The following is a 27129-nucleotide window of genomic DNA, read 5'->3' on the forward strand; positions in this document are numbered from 1 at the left end:
TTCATTAACTTTGCTCACAGGTCTGTTATGTGGCTTATCAAATGTTTACATCACATCAATGACATTATCATCATGAATCCACCCTGTTAACTTATCTAAAACCCCAATAAGTAAGATAAACTCAGTTTTCCCTGAATAAATCTGTTCCAGCTTTCCAGTGAGAAATGGACCCATCACACTTCAGACGTTACACCTCTGACAAACAATTGTCTCTTACAATGAGAAAGACATTTTGCATGCATTTATTAATCCACAAGTCTTCTGCCAAATAGCATCTAAAGAGTACTTAACCTCAGGATGTGTAGTACACTTATAGTTTTAAAAGGGAAAATTCAGATTAACATAGCCCTACCTTTGCATGGCATATGACAGTATGTCTTACAAGATATAATTCTTTTAAAAACCTGTATAAAGTATATTCTTTGTGCATTATTATTCTACAAATGTAAAACACTTATCTTTAGATTACAATGCTCATGTTCACATAATTTTACAAAATTTCATTACTGACCATGGGAAGTGGTAATTTTCTTATACCAGAAATAGCTCAGTGTCAACATTGTGGCAGAAGGTTGTAAGGATTTTGGAGGACTATCTTTTGATCAGAGAATGACACTGAGGACCTGCCTAAAATCTCAGATGGACATAATAGATTTCAAGATGCTATTTTGGAGAAGAACCTCTCTTGTTTTGTCCTAATATTTAACTCAAAACCACATCACTGAAATAGATTATCTGTCCATCATCTCACTGCTGTTTATGGGAGCTTGCTGTGAGCAAATGGACAACTGCACCTCCTAAATTGCAAACATGACTACATTTCAGCAGTGCTTTACTGGTTGTGAGGTAATTTGAGAATTCTTGTGGTTGTTAAGCGTAAGTATTCGTGATAGAAGTTTTAACCTGATTAATTGAAAATACAAATTGCACAGTTTTTTTGTGTAATCAAATTCTCAGGAGACTTTCATCTGGGAAATGGTGATTGTGATAAAGGGATACAACAGGATTAACACTGATGCCTCAAGCTTGAGTTTCATAGAAAATATGATCCCATAAAGTATTCCCAATTGTTGGAGCCAGTTCAAACATAGCCAAGAGATGCTCCTCAAACCTTCACTAAAAAGAGATGAAAAACATTGTTATAGATTCTGGTTGACATGTTTATTTTGCCTCAACAACTAAACAAAAGATCTCTGTACAGGGTGAGTGTATAATGAGCCACAGTTCAAGTGTAAATACATTTTCAATGTTTCCATCCCACTGAAGTACAAAGGAAAGCATCCTAATTCAGGTCAGCTCAGCACAACCTCCCAACTCAATGAATAAAATCATTTTTTGTCAACAACCGTCCAGTAAGCAACTCTTTCCATGGGAAGGGATCCTTCAGATAGTGTAGCTGTTTAATGTAATGTATAACATTCATTGTTATAAATGGGTGTCTTCTTTAAATTTGATGAGATGTCTTTGCTTTACTTTTAAGGTCATTTTATTTGCTTTATTCTGATACTTTAATAATAAATTACTGGCTTACTAACACAGTCTCATTGTTAATAAACTAATGAATTTAATTCAGTTAAGATATTTTGAGACATTAAAAATACAGCATATGAAAGCTGGAGAAAATCTTTATATGCTTTAGCAAATTTTATTGCTAAATGTTACAAATGCTGAATACTTTTAGTTTATGAAAGCAAAATATTAATTATTCCAAAATAGTTCGTGTTCTTCCAAATCAATGCAGATATTTGCTGCAACTGGAATTTCTGGCTAATATTCTGCCAGTTACGTCACTACAGATATCAAAAATTACATAACAAATCTGAAAGCTTGCCTTCAGACATTTCATTTTAAGAAATAGACATTTTCAATTAAAACATGAACAATAATGTTTTGCAGGATGTTTCCATTGATGATCCTTGACATCAAAGAAAAACATAGTGAACACAATGGATGGAGACATATTTTTCAACATCCTTCTGATTCTATCACTGACCATTGATTCATGTACAATGTTACTCTGCGTCCTGACACTGCCTTTCTGTTCCTGCCCCATCCTTATTTAAAATTGCCAACCAAGTTCAAAATTATCAAAAACCATAGGCTTCTACAGAGGGATTGCTGCTCCTTATTGATGTATTTGCACCTGAAATAATGTAATTGCACAACACTTGTCCACACCTCAGACTTAGGTGTTATAGATTTTAATCACAACATTTTAACACATCTGTTCCATTTTTCCAGCAACTTCTACAAATTGAGTCCTCAAATAGGCTTAACTATTTGAACACAGTCAGCATCAATTGTAAACAGACTCAGATGTTCAAGCACATAAAATTTAAAGTTAAAAATCACATAACACCAGGTTATAGTCCAATAGGTCTATTTGGAAGCACTAGCTTTTGGAGCGCTGCTCCTTCATCAGGTTGTTGTGGAGTATACTCCAAAAGCTAGTAATTCCAAATCAACCTGGTGGACTATAACCTGGTGTTGTTTGATTTTTAACTTTGTACACCCCAGTCCAACACCAGCATCTCCAAATCATAAAATTCAAACAATTGAACACTATATTCCCTTGCTCTCGTATACCTGGAAGGGCTCTGATGTCCCAGGTCAGCATTATTTTCTGTAAATTTCAAAGATGCCCAAAATATAGAACATTTAAAGTCTGGTTGAAGATTTGTAGCTCGGGTGTCCGTTGTTGTGGTTCTGTTCACCGAGCTGGAAGTTTTTGCTGCAAACGTTTCGTTCCCTGGCTAGGGAACATCATCAGTGCTATTGGAGCCTCCTGTGAAGCGCTGCTTTGATGTTTCTTCCGGTATTTATAGTGGTTTGTTCTTGCCGCTTCCGGGTGTCTGTTTCAGCTGTAGTGGTTTGTATATGGGGTCCAGGTCGATGTGTCTGTTAATGGAGTTTGTGGATGAATGCCATGCCTCTAGGAATTCCCTGGCTGTTCTCTGTCTGGCTTGTCCTATGATGGTAGTGTTTTCCCAGTCAAATTCATGTTCCTGGTTGTCTGAGTGTATGGCTACTAGGGATAGCTGGTCGTGTCGTTTTGTGGCTAGCTGATGTTCATGGATGCGGATTGTTAGCTGTCTTCCTGTTTGTCCTATAAAGTGTTTTGTGCAGTCCTTGCATGGTATTTTGTAAACTACGTTAGTTTGGCTCGTGCTGGCTATTGGGTCCTTTGTTCTAGTGAGTTGTTGTCTGAGTGTGGAAGTTGGCTTGTGTGCTGTTATGAGTCCTAAGGGTCGCAGTAGTCTGGCTGTCAGTTCTGAGACGCTCCTGACGTATGGTAGTGTGGCTAGTCCTTTTGGTTGTGGCATGTCCTCGTTCCGTGGTCTATCTCTTAGGCATCTGGTGATAAAGTTGCGTGGGTATCCGTTTTTGGCGAATACCTTGTATAGGTGTTCCTCTTCCTCTTTTCGCAGTTCTGGTGTACTGCAGTGTGTTGTGGCTCTTTTGAATAGTGTCCTGATGCAGCTTCGTTTGTGTGTGTTGGGGTGGTTACTTTCATAGTTTAGGACTTGGTCTGTGTGTGTTGGTTTCCTGTGTACCCTTGTGGTGAATTCTCCGTTGGGTGTTCTCTCTACTAACACATCTAGGAACGGGAGTTGGCTATCCTTTTCCTCTTCTCTCGTGAATCGTATTCCTGTGAGTGTGGCGTTGATGATTCGGTGTGTTTTTTCTATTTCTGTGCAAGGACTGCACAAAACACTATATAGGACAAACAGGAAGACAGCTAACAATCCGCATCCATGAACATCAGCTAGCCACAAAACGACACGACCAGCTATCCCTAGTAGCCATACACTCAGACAACCAGGAACATGAATTTGACTGGGAAAACACTACCATCATAGGACAAGCCAGACAGAGAACAGCCAGGGAATTCCTAGAGGCATGGCATTCATCCACAAACTCCATTAACAGACACATCGACCTGGACCCCATATACAAACCACTACAGCTGAAACTGACACCCGGAAGCGGCAAGAACAAACCACTATAAATACCGGAAGAAACATCAAAGCAGCGCTTCACAGGAGGCTCCAATAGCACTGATGATGTTCCCTAGCCAGGGAACGAAACGTTTGCAGCAAAAACTTCCAGCTCGGCGAACAGAACCACAACATATAGAGCATTATTTGATTTAAATTATATTTTTGTTGAGGCGTCAAGACACCTTGTCAACACACCCATGTTGTCAACCTCTTTCAAAAGCCAAACTGATGTAATGAGATCAGAGGTCTGGTCCAATGTTTCCAAGCAGATCGTTATAACCTCATTACATCAAGGCCTATCCTCAATGGACGCAGAAAATTCTAGCTACAATCTTACATTAATATTCAGCTGTTATACTCACATCAAACAGGGTAACTTAGTGGTAATACTGTATTGATATTTCTAAGTCAGAAAGGTTGGGTAATTGGATTCACTCGATATCCCCAACACACAGAAATCAGAGCATCAGCTCTGAATTCTGGACTGATATCCAGTAAATGTAGTTGTGTCTGACAGGGACTTCTAGCTTTCCTTCATTAAAGATTAACGAGGTTTGTTCACCCTGACTATAACCCATCTAGTGGAAAGGTAAAAGCTTTGAAGTGGGTGACGGAAAAACACTTGAAGTAGTCTTTCCTTTTGAGGGACTTAGGCTTGAGTTAGATCTTGCTTGAAGGCAAAACAAAACACTTGGGTGGAATGTGATGTCCATGTTCAAGAAATCATACAGGCAACAGCACTGGATGCCACACCAATTAGAGTGAACAGTGCAACTGATCACTGGGTCCACGGTAGAGCGTATGCAAAGCCTAATGATTACAGGGCTAGAATTTCAATCTGACCCCAGACTCATCTGTGGCCTAAAAAAACTTGTGTCCAGCATGAGAAAAAAACACTGTCTGTATCTGATCCACTTGTCGAAATTCCTGTGTTATAATTAACTTAAATGTTCAAATTTTAAATTGAAAACAACAAAACAGAGTTATTCTTTTCATATTCAAACATCATACGCAATACATTTTTGAGGAAATAAAATATATTTTCACCATTTTGTACGATATATTTTGCTATCTTTCTAGAACTTTGAGATGCTGTGGTTATTTTGTTTGAACCATTCACACATACCAATGAAACAGTCAATACATAACTCCATAATGTCATGTCTAGCATGATAAATGGAAGGAAGTGAGTAATTGTTTCAGCAATTGTAGAACAATGTTTAATTATAGTTCCCGAATATTGTTAATTATAGTCCAAAAGACGTAGTCAATGTCCCGTAGCCTAGTGTCTCAGTACAAATAAATAACCTTGTACTTCCCTTTCAACAATCGCATATTTAGTCAGGTATCACATATCCTCATACACTCATGATGTTCCTTTGTAGTGAACTAAAGCAGCTTTACTATTAAGCTGCCTTAATAGTACTATTAATCCAGCAAATTAAAACAGTCCCAAATACTACACAGTTATACAGGAATTAGACAAAGCCCATCAACAGTGTCCCTGGTGGAGTTTATGGAGTTAGTAGGATAAATCCTATTTGCATCCATAACTAATGCTCAGGTACTGGCAGAGATTTCTTTCTGCCATCCTTGCAGCTACTACTGATCTTTTAAAAAGGTTCCACTTTCTGTTCCCTTGCAGTATACAGAGCAACCTCGATTACTCGACATTCGATTATCCGAATATCGGATTATCCGGCAAGATCGCAAGGTGCTGATGCTTGACTAAACTATGTTACCCGGTATCTGATTATCTGGAATTTGATTAATTGAACAAAATACTCCCCGCCCGTGTCCTTTGGGTAATCGAGGTTCCTCTGAACCTCAGTTGAATACAATATTATTCATACAACAAGAAGAGGTTTAAATGACTATTTTTGAGGGTATATGTGTCAATCCTCTGCCCTGCTTAACTGGTGGTGCTGACATAGAACATAGAACATAAAACAGTACAGCACAGTACAGGCCCTTCAGCCCTCAATGTTATGCCGACCTTTTACCCAACTCTAAGATCAACCTAACCTACATACCCTTCATTTTATTATCATCCATGTGCCTTTCCAAGAGTTGCTTAAATGTCCCTAATGTATCTGACTCTAATACCACTGCAGGCAGTGCATTCCACGCATGCACCACTCTCTGTGTAAAGAACCTATCTCTGACATCTCCCCTAAACCTTCCTCCAATCACTTTAAAATTTTGCCCCCTCATGACAGCCATTTGCACCAGGGGAAAAAATCTCTGGCTATCCACTTTATTCTATGCCTCTCACCATCTTGTACACCTCTATCAAGTCCCCTTTCATCCTTCTTGGCTCCAACGAGACAGTCCCTCAACCTTTCTTCAGAAGACATACCCTCCAATCCAGGCAGTCTACTGGCAAATCTCTGCATCCTCTCTAAAACTTCCACATCTTTCCTATAATGAGGTGAACAGAATTGAACACAATATTCCAAATGTGGTCTAGCCAGGGCTTTATACAGCTGCAGTATAACCTCACAGCTCTTAAACTCAATTCCTCTATTGTTGAAAGCCAACACACCATAAGCCTTCTGAACAACCCTATCAATTTGGGTGACAACTTTAAGGGATCTATGGACATGGACCCCAAGATCCCTCTGATCCTTCACACTGCCAAGAATTCTGCCTTTAACCCTGTAATCTGCATTCAAATTCAACCTTCCAGATCTTCACATTTTTCCAGGTTGAACTCCATTTGCCACTTCTCAGCCCGGTTCTACATCCTGTCAATATCCTTTTATCTTAGCCTGCCTGGCAAAATGAACTCAGATTTCTCCAGTTTCCTCATTTCCCCTCCCCCCACCTTGTCTCAGTCGATTCCCTCGAACTCAGCACTGCCCTCCTAACCTGCAATCTTCTTCCTGACCTCTCCGCCCCCACCCCACTCCGGCCTATCACCCTCACCTTGACCTCCTTCCACCTATCACATCTCCATCGCCCCTCCCCCAAGTCCCTCCTCCCTACCTTTTATCTTAGCCTGCCTGGCACACTCTCCTCATTCCTGATGAAGGGCTCTGGCCCGAAACGTCGAATTTCCTGTTCCTTGGATGCTGCCTAACTGCTGTGCTTTAACCAGCAACACATTTTCAGCAATGTCCTGTTGCAACCTACAACAGCCCTCCACACTATCCACAACTTCACCAACCTTTGTGTCATCAGCAAACCTATTAAGCAACCCTTCCATGTCCTCATCCAAGTCATTTATAAAAATTACAAAGAGCAGAGGCACCAGGGCAGATCCCTACAGAACATGACTGGTTACTGAGCTCCAGGTTGAATACTTTCTATCTACTTCAATGGGCTAGCCACTTCTGTAACCAGACAGCCAAATTTCCCTGCATCCCATGTCTCCTTACTTTCTAAATGAACCTAACGTGGGGACCTTATCAAATGCCTTGCTAAAATCCATAGACACCACATTCACTGCTCGACCTTCATCAACATGTTTTGTCACATTTTCAAAGAATTCAATAAGGCTTGTGAGGTATGACCTACCCCTCACAAAGTCATGCTGACTATCTCTAATCAAGATATGCTTTCCCAAATAATCATAGAACCCATATCTCAATAATTTCCAAAAATCCTCTCCAATAACTTGCTGACCATCGATGTAAAACTGACTGGGTAATTCCCAGGGTCAACCCTATTCCCTTTCTTGAACAAGGGAATAACATTTGCCATCCTCCAATCATCTGATACTACTCCAGTGGACAGTGAGGATTCAAAGGTCATTGCCAATGACACAGCAATATCTTCTTTCACTTCCCGAGTAACCTTGGGTAAATCCTGTCTGGCCCAGGGTCTTATCTATCCTCATGTTTTTCAAAATTTCCAGCAAATCCTCCTTCTTACGCTCATGTTTGAGCATATCAGCCTGTTTCACGCTGACCTCACAAATGACAAGGTCCATCTCATTAGTGAATACTAAAACAAAGTGTTCATTAAGGACCTCCCCAACCTTGTCTGGTGGTGCTGACATAGAACATAGGGTGGAGTTCAGCCCTAATCTCTCTCTTGTTCCTCTTGTTCCTCACATAAGTGTAGAATGCCTTGGGATTTTCCTTAATCCTACCCACTAAGGCTTTTTCTTGCCCCCTCTAGCTCTCCTAAGTCCATTCTTCAGTTTCCTCTTGGCTACCTTGTAACCTCTAGAGCCCTGTCTTATCCTTGCTTCCTCAACCTTAAGTAAACTTCCTTCTTCCTCTTGACTAGATGCTCCACATCTCTTGTCATTCAAGGTTCCTTCACCCTACCATCCCTTTCTTCCCTCTGTGGGACAAACCTATCCACCACTCACAGCAAGTGATCCCTAAACAACCACTACATTTCTGTTGTGCATTTTTCTGAGAATATCTGTTCCCAATTTATGCTCCACAGTTCCTGCCTAATAGCATTGAAATTCCCCCTCCTCCAAGTGAATACTTTCCCATACCATCTGCTCCTATCCCTCTCCATGATTATAATAAAGGAAGTTGTGATCACTATCACCAAAAAGCTCTCCCACTGAGAGATCTAACGCCTGACCTGGTTCCTTGCTAACCACCAAATCCAATATGGCCTCCCCTCTAGTCAGCCTATCTACATATTGAGTCAGGAACACATCCATTTATATGGATTACAGTTCCACAGAGACCAAGATACCTCCTGTGCTCCTCTTAAATGGCCCTCTTCATATGTCTGTATGTCCATCTATCATGGAACAACTAAAGTAAACTTACATTGTGGTAATTACACTATGTCCTGTGTGTGTTGTACCACCTTCATTTATTCTGCAGGTAAATTTCTATTCTCCAACAGCTCTGTTCCTCTTTTCACCAAACTGCCATAATAATTGTTAAATTGTTTGGGAACTTTGGTTGGTCAGTTCTGAAAATAGCAGTGCTGAAAATAGCAGTTTACCATTATTGTTCCCTCTTGTGTCAAGTTTCATCAAGGCAAGGAAAGGAATTCACCCAATTCACAATTAAACAAGTTAAGAAACTGATTGAGAGCTAAAAATAGACCAGCTTGAGAATTTGGTGCAGTTGCATGAGCTGCATGTTTAGGCAGAGAAACTGCCATTGTCCTGCCAAACCATTGTGCTGCTCTCCCATTAAAAAGAGATGACTGCTAGTGGTTTAACTTAAGGGGCACTACACTTCAGGTGAAAGGAGAGTTTGAGAAGGACACCACATGGTGACCTCAGCTGGAGTAGGAATTAAACCCATGATGTAGGTAACACTCTGCATTGCAAATCAGCCATGCTCGGACAGGGGATGGCCAGCTGCTCAAAGGAGGCAGCACAACTCATTGAAAGGAAGAACTGGTCAGACAGCACACAGGTAACATCAGGTACAGGTAGTTCTTCTACAACATAATGGTTGCATTGTAGAAAAATTGCACTTTAGAAACAACGCTTAAAGTGTTGGCGATGTAATCATGTTACAGACAACACAAGTTTTAAAAGTTCACACTTTAGAAACAGTGTCACCAATTCATTGATTGCATTACAGCAAATTTGTGTTAATGAAACGTGTTATAGCAGACTGAACTATATGCGCCAGTTGTGGTGTGAGCTTTGACTACACACTCAGGCAGTCCATCACTGACACTGTAGTCTGTAAGTGGAGTGGGAAAAGCTTCCATACACATGTCAGAGCTAAACCATCTGAGGACAAAGAATGCACAGCTAGCAATGCCTAAAACTTTTCAACTGGAGGCAATGAGAAGCAACATTATTTGTAGAAAATTCAGAGATCATGACATGCTGAGAGCATGGGTGAAGGTTGAGGGTGAGGATACCATTCAAGGACATTTTGTTAGGAGAGGATCTATTGATGAAGATGGAGCTGCTGGGACATGTCAGAGACTCAATGCCAGAGGTGACTGTGACTCTGTAGATTGATAGTAACTGAGATGGAGATACGGCAGAAACTTAACTGTCAATCATCAGGCATCCTCGTCACGTCTTCTTGAGTCACTTGTCTTAAGTTCTATTACAACCGACCCCAGACAGAAAACTGGAAGTTTTGGCAGCCATTTTAGAAGTTGGGGTTATGGATCTGGGAATTCTTCTATCTCTGCATATCCAACTTGGGAATGAAAATTGCGGCCTCTGACTGGTGCATGCCGAGTGCTGTAGATGAGAGTATGGGATAGTCTGTTTAAAACCAAAATGGTCAGATGTTAGTCTTTTTAAAATGTTTAAAAAAGAGAAGTCCAAAAAGAGTCCTAAGGTCACAAAATGTAGGGGTTAGATACAATAAGAAATAAACAGGATTTATTATAGGGGTGCAGGTGAATAGTTCCTTAACAGTGGAATTGCAGATAGACAGGGTAATAAAGAAGGTGTTTTGGTGCACTTACCTTTATTGGTCAGTGCTTTGAGTATAGGAGTTAGGATGTCATGTTGTGGCTGTACAGAGGTTCATAAAATCATGAGGGACATGGATAGGATGAATAGCCAAGGTCTTTTTCCCAAGAGAGGGGAGTCCAAAACTAGAGGGCATAGGTTTAAGGTGAGAAGGGAAAGATCTAAAAGGGACCTAAGGGGCAACATTTTCATTCAGAGGGTAGTGCACGTATGGACTGGGCTGCCAGAGGAAGTGGTGGAGGCTGGTACAATTATAACATTTAGAAAGCATCTGGATGGGTATATGAATAGGAAGGGTTTAGAGGGAAATGGGCCAAATGTTGGCAAATGATATCTGATCGGCATGGACAAGGTAGGCCAAAGGGTCTGTTTCTGTGCAGTATAACTCTAAGACCCTATCTGCGCCCTTTCTGCAGAAAGCCTTACAGCTCACAGGACTGCTCTTCATGGTTTACCAGTCAACGTGGAAGTCACATGGCCTTGAACCTCTTCACTTCTGAGTTCTCACAAGAATTACTGTGGATCCGATAGGTGTACCACACCAAAGGTCACTGATGCACTTCTTATGAGAGCTGAGAGATGCAAACAATTTCATATAGTTGAGGATATTATGCATAAAGAGCAGTGAGATTTGCTTTATTGGAGGATTCATCCAGATACAGGATGCTGTCAAATATACCCCTTTGATACCAAGTAAACAGCCAGAGAGATTCATCAACAAGAATCTACACTACTTTAACATTCAACTGTCTGTGACCACAACAAGAGCTTTCTGCATATGTACACTTGCTTTCCAGGCAAAAGACATGACAGATTCACCTTGTGGCAGTTCCTGATGCCTCAAATCTTTATGTTACAGTCAAAACTCCACAGACAGTTTCAAGGGGATATGGGGTACTCACTAAAAACTTGGATACTCACCAACATACGTGACCCTGAACAGTGAGATTGGGACCCAGTGACTTGCTTATTCTAGAAGAAACTACCTGCCACATAGCCACAAATCTGGTGCAATTATACCTCCTTTGTGTCATCCTCCTCAACAGCACCTCCTCACCCACTCCCACAAATGAATCCTACACTAATTGAAAACCTAGGATTGCAGTTTTAATATCCACAGTGTGGTATGAGTAACAGTGAGAAAAGTGGGAAAATATGGTATGAATGGAAAATAATCTGACTTTCAACGCTGAGAAACATGTCTTTCAATTTTCCCCGCAAGCCAAAAATGGCAAATCAGAACATGACTACAGGTCGATCTGCTATAACGCAACAGTTGTGTTCCTCTGCATCTACATAGAAAATTGTACAATGGAAAACCGCTATAGAAAATCACACTGCAGAAAATCGCTAATAGAATATCACTATAACTGTTCAGTAGAAAGTTTGCATTATCCAATGTCCACAATTTGTCAATTGTGTTATAGCCGATTTGCACTGATGAAATTGTGCTATAGCAGAACGATCTGTACTGAGCTGTAACTCCCATGTATTTACAACCCAGTAAATCCCAACCCAGCCTGTATAGAGACCACTCCTACTTCCATCTGTCTTTCACTGAGCAATGTGAAGCACAAGTTCCCAAATGTAAGTCAAAGCTACCTACTAGCTGCAACTCACCAAATGCGTATCCTGGCTGCTGTTCAACAGCTTCTTCAGAACAACATCACTGCATGCTAAATGAATGCCATACTCCTTAACCTTTCATCCATGCATCGGCAAACCACTAGCCTCACCACACCATCATGTCTGCTCTCAGAGTAACTTACATACTATTTCAGCCTTTCAATACTTTATTTTGCAGCTGAGGAACACCTAGACTTTGTGTGTTTCTGTTGGGTCACTTGCTGTCCAGCGACAGACACATTTTGTGCATCTGCACTGGATGGAGCATATGGCTTTTAGCTTACTTTCTTCCTGCTCACTCACTTTACCACTTATTTGGAAGCTGCTGACCTTTATATACTTAGATTGCTTTTTTGGCACGCACTCATTAATTACAGGTCTGGCCAAGTTGTAGTCCATGAGTCTTGGAGAGAGGCATTAGAGAGTTAGAATAAATGCCAAACCAATATGTGTGATATAACAGAGAGAAGATGGTGGCACTTACCCTTATAGAGTTTACAATGTGTCAATGACTGTTCCTTTCCTCCTGGGAAACAGCATTGTCCCAGGTTACAATTGAATCCAGACTGGATCACTAATTGTGTTCAGTTGGAAAAAGGACTGCTATCCTCTCTACCATGCCATCCACCAGATCCTTCTTCTCTCTCTCTCTCTGTCCATGAAGTGGGGAGGAGGCTTTTATTTCCCCATCGGTAATAGTGGTCAAGTACTATAATGAGGGTCAATTCCTGGCTTACAGTGTCTGAAGTAGTGCACAGCTGAGCTTTAAATATGGTGCCAGATGCTTGAAAGCTACAAGGTCTCAGCAAAGGAGAGCAATATTGCCTCTCCAGCTATTGAATTCCCTGAGAAAAATGTCCAAGAGTCTGGTTACGTAATCAATGAAGTGAAGGATGGAAGATTGCCTGAAAAATGTTGCTTGGAGCCAAGGCAGACCAGGCACCATGAATCTCACTCAACAAAACACTTCCACTGTAAATGGGAAAATTCCACCCATGGTCTTTACTCATCATATGCTATTCCACAGAGATCAAATACATTTTTTAAAATGTGGAAAAGTACTACACAGCTAATTCCTTAATTGTCTTCTCTACAGATCAAACTCATATGACATGGAAATGATCAGGTATTGTATGATTTACTTTTTTTTCTTTTCCACTCTTCCCTTCTCTCAATTATATAATAGTCATTAATTTGATTGACAAGAATGTAGAGAAGCTAAACATTCCTTTCAAAGGTCATATTATACAAACAATATGTAACCTGCATGGGGAAATTTGCTCTCAGTTGCACTGTGTGATGTGACCTCTGGCGCATGTTAACAATCTATGCTGATACAGAGAAATTGTTGCTGGTTATAATTAAAGAGAAGAAGCCTGGTATATTTTTCAACTTTATAAACCATGCAAAATGTTGTAGACTTTAGTATGTCATATTTGGCAGGAGATGAATTGGTTTTGGCTCCTTCTACCCACTGACTCATGGGAGAATTCCTTTCTTCTGGTAAAAACAGATGTGTCATTTCCTGTACTCCGGGTGATGATAGCACTGTCACATGTCTATAAAGCCAAAGTATTTGTAAGTTAACATTATTTGTTTAATTTTTCCCATTCACAACTTGGGAGAGCAGTCAGTGAAGCAGAGCGGAAGAATGAAACTTTGACCAGACTAAGGTGGAGCTAAAACATGCCATTAAAATCTTGGAACCAAAAATCTACAGTGTTCCAGGCATTCTCTGCTATAACTTCAGGGTAAGTATGCCAAAAGGATTCTCACCTGACAAACATGCATACTCTTGGAGCAAACCAATAAACAAAACATCCAAATCATTCTAAGTATTATAATAGCACGAATTTTCCAATAGCCAGACAGCTGATATTGCAGCGTAGATGGAAAATGTGCATGGGGACCCTGTGGAATCCCCATTGTAGCAGACTTTGAAGGAATTGTGTGGAAATCAAAGATTCTGCTGGGCAATTCCCCTAAGCCTTGAACACTCCAAACATCTGTTTAAATTGGGGAATTTGGAGAGGTGCAATGAAATTAAGTTAATAATTATGCAGGAAAGATTAGATTATTAAATTCAGAGTCTAACTCCTGCGTAATTCATTTGGAAATAACGTCAGTAATTTCCTAATCTTCAAAGATAGTTGGAAAGCAAGTCCAGGTGCCCCATGCGTACAGCACAAGCAGATAGTTCCCATCAACCATGAAGGTCAGGCAGAATTCCACCTCTCCAGTCAAAACAGGCTGTTTTTGCATTCGGCTTGTTTCTCACGTTCTTTTCCACTCTATTTCAATTGCTCATTGCCATCTCTATTTAACTCTTAATGTTCTGATTTGAAGATATCATCCTTAAGCCCAAGGTTATACCTGTCACGCTAACCCCCAACCTGTTAGGCACCCTAACCCCCACAGTATCATAGTGGCTCAATGGTTAGCACCTTGCCTCACGGTGACAGGGACCCAGGTTTGATTCCAGCCTCAGGTAACTATCTGTGTAGCGTTTGCACATTCTGCCCATGTCTGCCTGGGTTACCTCTGGTTTCCTCTCTCAACACAAAGATTTGCAATTTAGGTGGATTGACCATGTAAAATTACCCATAGTGTCCAGGAATGTATAGATTAGGTGGATTAGCCATAGGGAATGCAAGATTTAAAGGAGTAGGGAGCTCTGAGTGTGATGCTCTTTGGAGTGTCAGTGTGGACTTGATGGGTCAAATTTCATACTATAGGGATTCTACAATTCTAACATCACACTTTCTTATTCATTCATGGGACGTGGGTGATGTTAGGTCAGCATTTATTGCCCATCCCTAATTACCAAGGGGGCTAAGAGTTAGCGACATCACTGTAGTCTAGAGTCACATGTAGGCCAGAACAGGTAAGGACAGCAGTTTCCTTCCCAAAAGGAAGGCCTTTCTAGCAATTGGAAATGGTTTCATGGTCATCTTTAAACCTATACTTCCAAATTTATGTTGACTTCAACATCACCGTCTGCCATGATGGGATTCAAACCCAGGTCTCCAGCACATTACCTGTGTCTCTAAATTAATACTCATATGATAATACTGCTAGGCTATTAACTCCCTTTACTTACTATTTGATAACAGTTTGTTCTGCTGATTCTGTATCATTAAATTTCAGAATACGGCAGCTGACTGCTGAGAAAGGGGACATAGCTTGCTTGTCTTCAACAGTTCTGTTGTTAAAGAATAGTCAGTATAGAAGTATGGCTTTGTATTTCTGAGGGAGACCAAAGCAGAATCTGGTCTTAGAAATGTGGAGCTCCCTCCTTTATTGGACCAAATTGTGTGAGTTTGTTGCTCCTTGGAAAATCTGATTCAATGTTTCTACATGTTATTGACCTTAATAAGAGATTTGTTTTCTTGAAAAACTACTTGAAAAAAATTTCCTGTATCTGTAACACATTCTGTCAAAAGTAATGAGTGCCTGATTGAGAAAGGAGCTGAAGATGATGCAGATAATAGGCATTGCAGATCACTCATGTACGATCCAGCTGACTGACATGACTCTCAGTATTCCAACAAGATTTCACCCATTGTCTCCACAACTTGTAATGTCTTATTTATCTTTATGTTGGCTCCTGGCTCAGTTTCAGTAGAATTTTAGGGTATTGTTTACAAAGTCATGGCCCACAATATTTAATGGATATAAATCAAATGACTTTGCTTCGGTTGGCAGGCCAACAATATAAACTGTAGATTGAGGAAAGTTCACATTTTTGCTCAGAACATACACAGTGACTATGTTTTAGTCGAATGAGGCAGCCTTTTATTCCTTTCATTCCACAGACTAAAATGAGCATCCTAATTATAATTCAATTGGACTTTGAAAGAATCAAAAAAAGACACTTGAAAAGCATAAGTGAGGAGAGCATAAATATATTACCTGAGCACACACCTGTCACTGTGCACATAATGGAAACCTGCTTGCCACAGATGTATACTACTCTGAGAATATTCTCTCTCAGATGGCAATTGGGACCTGGAAAGTTCTACCTAAAAGATGGTGAAACCTATTTCTATAATAAACTTAAAAAGGAGTTAGATTAGATTACCTACAGTGCAGAAACAGGCCCTTCAGCCCAATCAGTCCACACTGACCCTCCGAAGAGTAACCCATCCAGATCCCTTTCCCTCTGTCTAGTGTACTTAGTACTATGGGCACTTTAGCATGGCCAATTTTCATCTGACCTCCACATGTTTGGACTGTGGGAGGAAACCCACACAGACACAGGGAGAATGTGCAAACTCCACACAGACAGTCACCTGAGGCTGGAATCAAACCTGGGATCCTGGTGCTGTAAGGCAGCAGTGCTAACCACTGAGCCACCATGCCACCCCAGTTAGTTGGACTGGGATTTGAAATGATGAACTTTGGTGTTATAGGCACAAACAAGGGTGTAGGTTATGGGGATGGAGGGCAATAGGATTTGACACATGTCCAGGTTGACCACATTCTGGAGTCCACAAAGAGAAACATGTGTCGACAAGAATGTCTCCTGCTCCTTTTGCTCTACAAGCAGAGAAGTAATTGAACCCACAGCATTATGCCAGAAATTGCAATGTTAGAGGAGAGTTTCAGATTTAAATATTTCAATCCCATTGTCTTTGAAGACTAAAATTCTTCCCCATACACATGACCAATATATCCAAAAATCCAAATATATCTGTTATGTGACATAATACATGAATTATATCCATTAACTATTAAAGGCAATGATTTCATGTAAAAATAAATTCTATTAAAACTGATTCAGGTACTAAACTATTGACAGTTTGATAGGAATGGTTTAGATTTCAAAAATATGCTGCAATAACCCTTCTCTCTCTTGCAAGAGGTTATTTTGTAATTCCCTTTTTAAACTTGTCATGGTATCAAATTAATACGTGACATCCTGAAGAACAGTCCTCAATACATTATTTGGAAATAAGGTTAGGGATGGCACTTTGAAAACATAGTGAAGCACTAAGCATGTATCTTCTCTTAAATCTGCTTAAATCTGTTAATATTTGTGAATGCAGCTACAGATCATTTGCAGTGCTTCCCTTTTGAACATATACATTTCAGACTTATTAAATTGCTGCACTGAAATGTTTCATTCACCACAGAGGTTTGATGTTGCTGTCACAGTAAAATGGAGCCCTGGAGATGTAGTTGGGCAAGGCCATGCGTTTGTGGCAGCTGCAATAATTCAAATCAAAGGAAGCATGAAATGGTTGTTTTGTGCAAGATCTTTCTTCTTGGTTCAAACTCAGTGGAGAACAAGCAGAAATTTTACTTTGGTTAAGCATAAAGATTTTTTGTGTTTTAATATTGAAACAAATACTTCAGAATTGTGGCTAAATTGCAATTATTGGCTATTCTGAACAAGTATCATTTTACAAGGGCAAGTGTCAGAAACCAATCCTATACAAAGCTCTGCAAATACAATTATTTAATGTGAAGCTCAAGAAAACATTAAAATAATCAAAAGCATGCAAAATATTGTCACCTAAATAAGTAATCACTCTCTTTTTTGAGTAATGGTCTTCACAGATGGTGCTGAGCATTTTCAGCATCTTCTGATTATTTTACATGTGACCTGGATTTGTTTTACAAACTTAAAAAAACAGTTAAAATGTAGGCTTTTTTCCTCTTTCTCGATTTCTGCAGTTGGTACTTATGCATTTTCAGAACTATTTTAATTCCTAACTAATTTAAAATTGCTCGAGTAGTTAGTTAGTTGAATACGGATGTATATAGAAAGTATGTATACAATATGAAAAGACATTAAATAGATTTGCCTGGCCATTGGTGCTAATACTGAATGGTCACATGATAATTCTTTCCAGTATGACCATACAAATCATGTTTGAAATACTGGTTAACTCATTTTTGCATGTAGATAGTGTAAAATGCGTGATGACTGTCTGTCTGTGCTCCACAAAAATTTGAATCAATATATACAAAAACTCTTATTAAACTAGCTTTGGTGGCATGATGCATTCTATTCCTTGTGCAATTCGTTCTTTCTTTTTACATTGTTTATAAATCACTCCGTTTGAAAACAGAAAAAATGTTTATGTTTGTTGATGTTTATCTTTTCTAACTATAAAGATGTGGGAACTGACATAATTTGCTAAAGGAATGAAAGATATAAACTGAACCAGGGAATGAGATCAACAAAAGCCATACTGGAGACAGATTGAACACATCTCTGCTGCTGACTGATGCTCCTTTATACACAATCATGTTTTTATCTCATATTAACCCTTGCAAAAGGATGAAAGTGTTTACATATCTGTTATACTGTGCTGCATTGTTAAATAATTGAGTAGCCATTCTAGCTCACTAATGGGACCTGTCAAGAAAGAGGTGTGGGGAGAGTTTCTGGTATGGGTGCAGGCTTAGTCCAAATCTGAAAAGATGGACTTTTTAGTTGTTTATTTGCTAATATTTTTCCAAAGAACTTGTACTGAAAAATCTGTACCAAGATACCTTGCACCCAAGATGATGCTGTAAATTGCGACTTGCAAACTTTCCACTGCACTCATTTAAGTACACGTGACAATAAAACTAATTCAATTTAATTTAATTCAATTTCTTTTCTCAGGTTTCTGCTGATGTTCATTTTCATATCAGTGAACTTAAAATCTACCATGTATCAATGCAATTAAATAACATGTCACTTTATAATTTTAATTAAACAGACTTTGCTTTAAAATATGTTCCTGTATCTATGTAAAAGAAGTAGATTGGTGCTGTTTGAATAGTGCATATGAAAATGTGTTTTTCATGAAGAATAAATATTTTTAAACAGTGTCTATTCCTGTGAGTAACAAACTATAAATAATTGTATTTTTTTTAAAGACTAAAAATGATCTGTTAGTTACTTTGGTGTAAAGCAATCAGTTTACTTTGGATTATACAGGATATACACTACAGAAACAGGCCGTTACACCTAACTTAACCTAATGCCAGCATTCTTGCCCCACTGACGTTGCCTCTTATCTTTCCTCATCTACGTCTATCATTGCAAACTCCTATTCCCGTGGTTTGTGTATGCTTATCTAACTAACCTATAAATGCATCTATACTATTTGTTCAAAGCATGACCTGTGATAATGAATTCTAAATTCGCATGACTCTTTGGTTAAAGTAGTTTCTTCTGAATCGCTTATTACTTGGTGACTATTTTATATTAATGGCTACAAGTTAAGATGCTCTTTTCCTCAATAGGAAAATTTCTTCTATCTCCATTTATCAATATCTTTTCTAAATTAGAACAAACTTCTATAAGGTCAAAATTTAGCCTCACCTTTTCTACAGAAAAACATCCAACACATCAATATTTTTCCTGATCTGTATACTCATACTTTTGTAGTAAACAAACTTTGCAAATATTCTGTGCACCCTCTCCATTGGCCTCAATATCCTTTTTATAATATTCGTACCCAGAACACAACACAGCACTCTAAATATGATTCAAAACAAGCATAGTTTATCTATTTTTCACTTCTGTCCTTCTAGTGCCTCATTTTTCACTTCAAGATCAATTTTTTACTCAAATTATACTTGGACCTTCCAAGCTTAACTGATCTCTTTATACTTGCTACCAGAATTTATTAGCTCACAGTTAACTGTTGAATATCATTTGCCAAGTATTTGTCCATTTTGTAAGTTTATTGCAATCCTCTGAACTTTGTTGCAATACACACACACACATACACGAACTACATTTGTACAACTGGCTTGTTATAACCATGTAACATATAACTGCTGTAACTTATTTACATTCTAGTTTGAACGTTGGGATAAAGTGAATTTTAGAGCAGTAAGAGAATCAACTATAGTGGAAAAAGCTGAAAATGTGTTGCTGAAAAAGCGCAGCAGGTCAGGCAGCATCCAGGGAACAGGAGATTCAACGTTTCGGGCATAAGCCCTTCTTCAGGAATCTTTCAGGCTTATGCCCGAAACGTCGAATCTCCTGTTCCCTGGATGCTGCCTGACCTGCTGCGCTTTTTCAGCAACACATTTTCAGCTCTGATCTCCAGCATCTGCAGACCTCACTTTCACCTATAGTGGAAAAATACAAGACTTTGAAACCACAGTCTGCAACTTTGAAGTGCTGGGTGAGTTGGAATGGCTGTGAATTTTCCATTCTGCTGCTGTGGAAATGAAAAGGGATATGGGATAAAATTTAAACTTATTCCAATCTCAATGGAAAATCTACAAAATAGCTGAAAAATGGAAAGAAAAGCCTGAGCAAATTAGAATAGCAAAATTGTTATCAATGTTGGGAAAAAGTGCTGCTCGTTGTATTGCACCCTAAACCTCACTGGGACACAGTGGTCTCATGAATAAAATAAACCTATTGTTGATGCTGGAAATCTGAAACAAAGATAGAGAATGCTGGAGAGGTTCTGAAGAAGAGTTGTATTGAATTTGAAATATTCACGTTGTTTTTCTCTCTCCACAGACACTGCCAGATCTACTGAGTTTCTCCAGCATTTCCTGTGCCTGGAGCAGAGAACATGGACTCAGCAAATTTAGAAACTTCTTTAAGCAATACTTTGAACACTCTATTAATGTTATAATTGGTATGTGTTCAACAACTGAGTTTAGTTGGTGAGAGATCAATATGTGACTGTAAAGACATATCTAGCTGAATGTTAAGAGTTTGGACAACTGAAAGATGACCTCACCTGGGATGGGATATGAGTATGTCTGCTGAGGATGAAGCGATTTATTCTCAAGAAAACTACCAACATGCACAGAATCTTTGAGGTTGTTAATCATCAGCTAGAGTACAGTAATGAAGCAACAGACAGGTCTTTGCATTATGCTGAGAGACATTGTAGGGTGAATGAGAACAACACATTAGAAAAAAAGGAAGAAATATTTGAAGAAGAGCAGGCAGAAAGATCAGGCCATAGTACACAAGTCATATGGACAATGCCATGCAAAAGAAAAGAAAGCAGGTCCACATTGGGAAAGCACTTCACTGACTGCAAGAAATTCAATCACTTTTTAAGCAACTTCTTTGTCTGGAAGAAGTGAAGAGAGTCTATAACGATGGTTGTTGGAGAAATGTCAACCAATAATTCAGAAAGAAAATCACTCTACACCATACAACAAGTTGGCATCATCTGATCCAAAGATGATAAATGGTTTGTGATTTGATTTGATTTATCGTAGTCACATATATCTATGTACAGTGAAAAGTTTTGCTTTGCAAGCAGTATAGACAGATCATAGCAAACAAGGCATACAGAACATAAAGTGCTGAAACAGAGTCAGGCATACAAGGTTACAGTTGCACAGAAGGTGCACAAAGCAAAATCAACATTAATAAGATCAACATTGTTTGGAATTAGAAAGGTTCATTCACTGGTCTAATAGCATCAGAGAAGAAGATGCTCTTGAATCTGTTGGTGTATGTGTTCAAGCTTCTGTATCTATGCCTGATGGGAAAGTTTGTGATTGTTAAAATGATGACTGCAGACAAATGGCATCAAATAAATGACAGAGACCAATTCTTTGTGTAACATCATGAACGTTCCAGACTTGTGTGCAATGGCTTAAGTGGTGATGCAAAACTGAAGCCTATGAAGGTATGGTTAAGGTTACATGATGGAATTATACTCGTTCCAGAAGATAATGGAAGCTGAATGGGAAGAATGAAGATCTTGATTTCCAGATGGTAGACATTAAGCAAAGTGTACTTAGTGTACTGAAGCAACTCTAAAGCTTGGACTGAATTTCCTACACATGCCGAAGAGATTCGTAGCATCTCACAGGCAGCTAGGCCACTGACTGCTGAACAGATCCTAGAAGATTAAAAAGATATGTTTGCAAACCTTGAATGCCTTCCTGGTGAACATCATATGAAATAAACAAAAGTATGAGATGAAATCTGCACCTGCCAAGAAGATTTCCAGCAGCCCTCAATTAAGGCCTGAAGATCAAGATAGGGGAATGAGCAGCCTAACTGAACCTGAAGGTAGTAGAAAATGGAAAAAATGGGACAAGGACAAGAAATCTTTCTTTGAAGAGCCAGAAGTTAATTATAAGTAAGTGACCGCAGAATAGACAGGTATCAGAGAACAGTAGAAGAAAAAGCATTATATGAAATAGGAACAGAACAAAAAGAAAAAGATACTATTGAAGGTGCCTAAAGTCAGATGCAAAGATCTTGAAGAACGTGAAGAACTTGGCCAACATCCTGAACACATGCAGTTGTGAATCTGAAGACATATATTTATCTTTCACAGATAACATCATTGGAAATAGTACCTTCAATTCTAGAGAAATTGTCTTCTGATACAAGCAAAAGTACATTCCTGATGCCTACCATCAAGAAGTTTAAATCATTGACTCCATCTTTACTTCCTGATGACTCAGGAAAGCAGCTGACATAATCAAAGACCCTCCATCGTCTTCTGTGGGGCAGAAGATATAAAAGATTGAATACACATTTGAACAGATTCAAGAACAACTCCTTTCCCACTGTTATCAGTCTTTAGAACCAAACTCTCAAATGTTAATATTGATCATTCCCTCTCTGCACCTTCCCTGCAGCTGTAACACTGTATTCTGCACTATGATCTGTTACCCTATGCACTTTGTATGGTATGATCTGCTTGTATCGCATACAAAACAATGCTTTCACTGTATCTCGGTGCATGTGACAACAATAAATCAGCTATGTCAAATTAAATATCCAATCAAATTACTCTGGCCTCATGCTCAATTGAGTCTCCCTGCTCCTGTCTTTCCCAGGAACATAGCAAGATTCCAACCATAAATTCAGCACGTTTACCATGATTATGGTAGAGGACCTTTACAAGATGACTTGTTGTTGCAGCTACATACAGTAGGGAAGATGTTTAAGCAATATCATTACCACAGGAGAGGGTGAATCCTATTGGGTCATTCCCTGAGCAAACTGTCAAAGTCACTTGGCAGAACCCCTCATTGCCAGAAGTTTCCAACAATCACCAAGCCATTGCTTCACTGGTGGTGAAAAGGGCACTGCCCATCAGATCTTTCATGTATGCCTGATGTCTGTGACATCACATGGTGCCCTCAAAGCAGATGTTTGGTGGGTTGTGGGAGGTGGGTATGTGCCAATGCAAAGGAAGTTTAGAGAGAGATGTAGTGGTTTTTGTGAAGGGTCACCCTGAGGAGTTGTATGACACAGGAGTTCTGTGCTATACTGTCTGTTTTCCAGGACACACACTGAGACAAACATCGACTGCATCTGGAGGACTATCGACTTGGTGAAAGTTGCCCTTTGGTCTGTCCAAAATTTGTTGGTCTTCCAGAGCAAGGTGTAGATCTCGACTGAGTGTTACATTCTGGCACATTCCAAGGTCTAGGACAACGTGCTGAAGGATGCACTAAAGCCTGGGACAGCTGCTGCCAAGGTGCAGTGGGGAAAGGCTTCTGTCAAATTTGAATAGGGGTCTATTCAGTTATTGGACCCTCCTGGTGCCTCAGATATATATAAATAATGTCTTCCATAAGTAAGAAATGCCTTGGGTTTGTTTGTTCTTCATATGTAAAGACTGTAAAGAATTGAACTGTTCTAATGACTATGTATGTATGCAAGTAAAAAATATGAATATATATGATTTTTTTGAATTAAGTATATTTTTGAAAAACAAACATTCATCCCCATTCTTTCCCAAGAAAGTCACCAAATCCTCTGTACTATCACCTGCCCTTGCAGAGATCTGGTGCCCTACTGGATAATTCCTAGTTGCCTCAACTTCAAAAGGCACTTAAAGAAGCCAGTTTGTTACCTGCCAATTGTGGGCATGTAGCCTTGTCACTGTCCCATCCCTCATCTGGGAGTGTGGCCTGAGATCAGGATGGAACCAAATAATCCATATAGTGGTTGCAGATGCAAAATTCCGTTCCTGCCCATCTCTGCTCACACTCCTGACAAGATCTGAACATTAAAACTTGCAAACATAAAAGTAGGAACTTGCACAACAGTTTGTAAAGAACATGGATCTTTTTAAAATTAGACGTTAACTTACTTGGTAAACTAGTCTCCTTTGAAGAGGGCAAACAATCAAGTACAATCAAAATATGTTCATTATGATTGATAATGGCATGATTTGCTTTATGAAGGTTTAATATGTGTTATCACATGTTTTCAAACTTTGATCAGGGAGACTAGATCTTTGAATACACTTCAATAACACCAACACTGGGTAGCCTGAGGCAGAACCAGAGGTGGAGCTACTGTTAATATTTTAAATGCATCATTGTCATTCATAACGGAAAGTGATCTGAGTCATCAAGTATAAGCAATTTTGTATCAATTAAGCTCTTTAACATTTTTAATTAAGTAATTGCAAAATAACTCTTTGTGCAATCCTCAAAGAATTGAATGCAATGTTTTACCTTGTCTTGCTGATACATCCTTTTAAAAGAAGACACTGACGTAAATCACAACACACCCATGATGTCTCAGAACACAATCTTATCCTTTTTTTATTGTGCGTATATATTTTTGGATGCTATGAGGATTGAAGTATATGGGCATAATGTGGAAAAATAGAACTGAGATAGAAGGCCAGAATAGTGGTGTAGTTCAAAGACCCAAATGGTCGACTCCTGGTCCTATTTCTTATATTCTTATAGGGAAAGTATAAATTCATTCCTGGGAAATTGTAAAAAATACATTTGTAATGCTTTGGTGGTTGTGACCTATGCAATTGGTGCCTTTTGTAATGTATTTTCTGTAAATTATCAATCAATGACACTTTTCCTGTTTCTAATATAGCATGACAGTGACTCCAAAAAAGCTATCATCTAGCGTGTAATAACTGGTGGGATATACTTCACAACTTAATGAAAATCAGAGCAGGGAGTCAATGCCAAAATAAATTCCAAAAAAGAAGTGACCCAACTTAAATCGAACTCAGAGAAACACCTGAACCATTTGAATTTGAACTCTGGCGTCAGGATGGTTTATTCATATGAAAGTAATGAAGAAATGTACAGCTGCAAACATATGCATCTGTTTCTTTTATGCTACAATTCATGTCATTGCTGTTATAATGAATTTTATTTATCCTTTCATTGGATATGAGTGTCATTGGAAAGGCTTTTGTCCTTCTAGGTGGTAGAGGTCAAGATTTTGGAATGTGCTGTTGGAGGAGCCTTGGTGAGTTGTTGCAGTGTATGTTTTAGATAGTACACACTGCTGCCACTTACATCAAAATTGAAAGAAGTAAATATTGAAGATGGTGAGTGGGATGCCCATCAAATGGTTGCTTTCCCATGAATGGTAATGTGCTTCTTCAGTGATGTTGGAGTTGTGCACATTCCAGTCAAAACGAGCATATTCCATTAGATTCCTGACTTGTGCTTTGTGGGCAATGGACAATGGAAGTCAGGAGGTGAGTTACTTGGCACAGAAATCTCAGTCTCTCACCTGTAATCACAGTATGCATATGGCTGATCCGGATCAGTTTCTTTTTAATGGTAATGCCCAGGATATTGATGCTAAGGATTCAGTGATGGGAAAGCCATTGAATGTAAATAGGTAATGGTTAGATTCACTCTTGTTGAAAATAGTTATTGCCTAGGCATGTGAGTAGCATGAATGTCCCACCACATGAATGTTACTTCTCACTTATCTGCCTAAGCCTAAATATATCCCATGTCTTGCTGCATATGGACATGACTGCTTTAGTATCTAAGGAATTATGAGATTCCTCATAATCTTATTATTGAGCAACTATCAGAAAACGTCTTTGACAAACGTCAGCTCTTTTCTCTCCTTACAGATGCTGCCAGACCTGCTGAGATTTTCCAGCATTTTCTCTTTTGGTATCAGAAAACATCCCCACTTCTGGTCTTACGGCAGAAGGAAGGTCATTGATGAAACAGCTGAAGATGTTTGGAGCCAGGCCTCTACCTTGGAGAACTTCTGCAGAGATGTTCTGAAGCTAAGATAACTGACCTCCAACAATGACAACCATCTTCCTTGGTTGGCTGCAGAGACTTGTCTCCTAGATTCCTAGAGACTTCAGTTTTTCTAGGGTGCCCTGATACTGAAGTCAATCAAATGTTGTCTTGATATCAAGTGCAAAATAAAGTCAATATGTTATTCTAGGTATAGCTAATCAGCATGTGTGAAAGGATCATATAACACTTGTGCCTGGGTCTAAATTGTCTTGTCACTGTCCATAATGAATAGTTATGCTCAGTAGAACTTGTTCATATTCAATTATAAGAGTGTGCATCTCACATTACGACATGATCGCAATGGTGGACAGGCATACAGAACCAGATTCAAGTTGTCATTAATATCCCAAAGGAAGCCCAGTAAAGTACAGTGTTATGGGGTAAAACAACCATGCCATTCTAGAAATCTGAAGCCACAGCTGGGAGAAGTACCTGACGGGAATCTCAGATTCAAGAAGGACACAGAATGATGGCTGAATGAAGCTCATCAGGGGATCAGAATGGGAAAGTCCACATAGAAGCTAAAAAAAAGTGGAAGAGAAGGCCCATGCCAAAGTATGCAGCAAACATGAAGAAAATAAATTAGTATTAGTAGTAAAACATAATAGAAAATCAAAGTCATTTACAGGAATACAAAATAAATAAACACTCAGAAAATTCACTAATAGCAAGTGCATGAAGAAACAAGATTTGGTATATGCCATGAGGGAACTCCACTGTCAAGAACTTAACCCAAGCCATTTTATAGAGCACCATGGACGCAATGAATGAGACCAGGGTAAAACTGCAGCAGCTGCACAGAAAACTAAACATAAATCACAGCAGTCTGTGAGCAGTAGGGGATGGAAAGGGCTAGCAATGACTCTTCGTAGGGTTCATGAGAGTCCCACCACATGATTTTAACTGCCTTGATTAAAACAGACACACAGAACAAATTCTGATAGTGAGACATTATGGTAAATGTTAAGAAAGCTACTGTAGTCTGAGACTTTCATTTTCCTTGACTCTTCGAGTCAGTTGGCACTAGTTCTGAAAATCCAGCTGCCTCTTTTACATATGAACATAGGAGCAAATGTAAACAATTCAGCTTCTCATGTCTGTTCTGTCATTCAATAATGTCATGACTGACCT

This window comes from Hemiscyllium ocellatum, chromosome 2 (assembly GCF_020745735.1).
Source record: "Hemiscyllium ocellatum isolate sHemOce1 chromosome 2, sHemOce1.pat.X.cur, whole genome shotgun sequence".
NCBI classification, from domain to species: Eukaryota; Metazoa; Chordata; class Chondrichthyes; order Orectolobiformes; family Hemiscylliidae; genus Hemiscyllium; species Hemiscyllium ocellatum.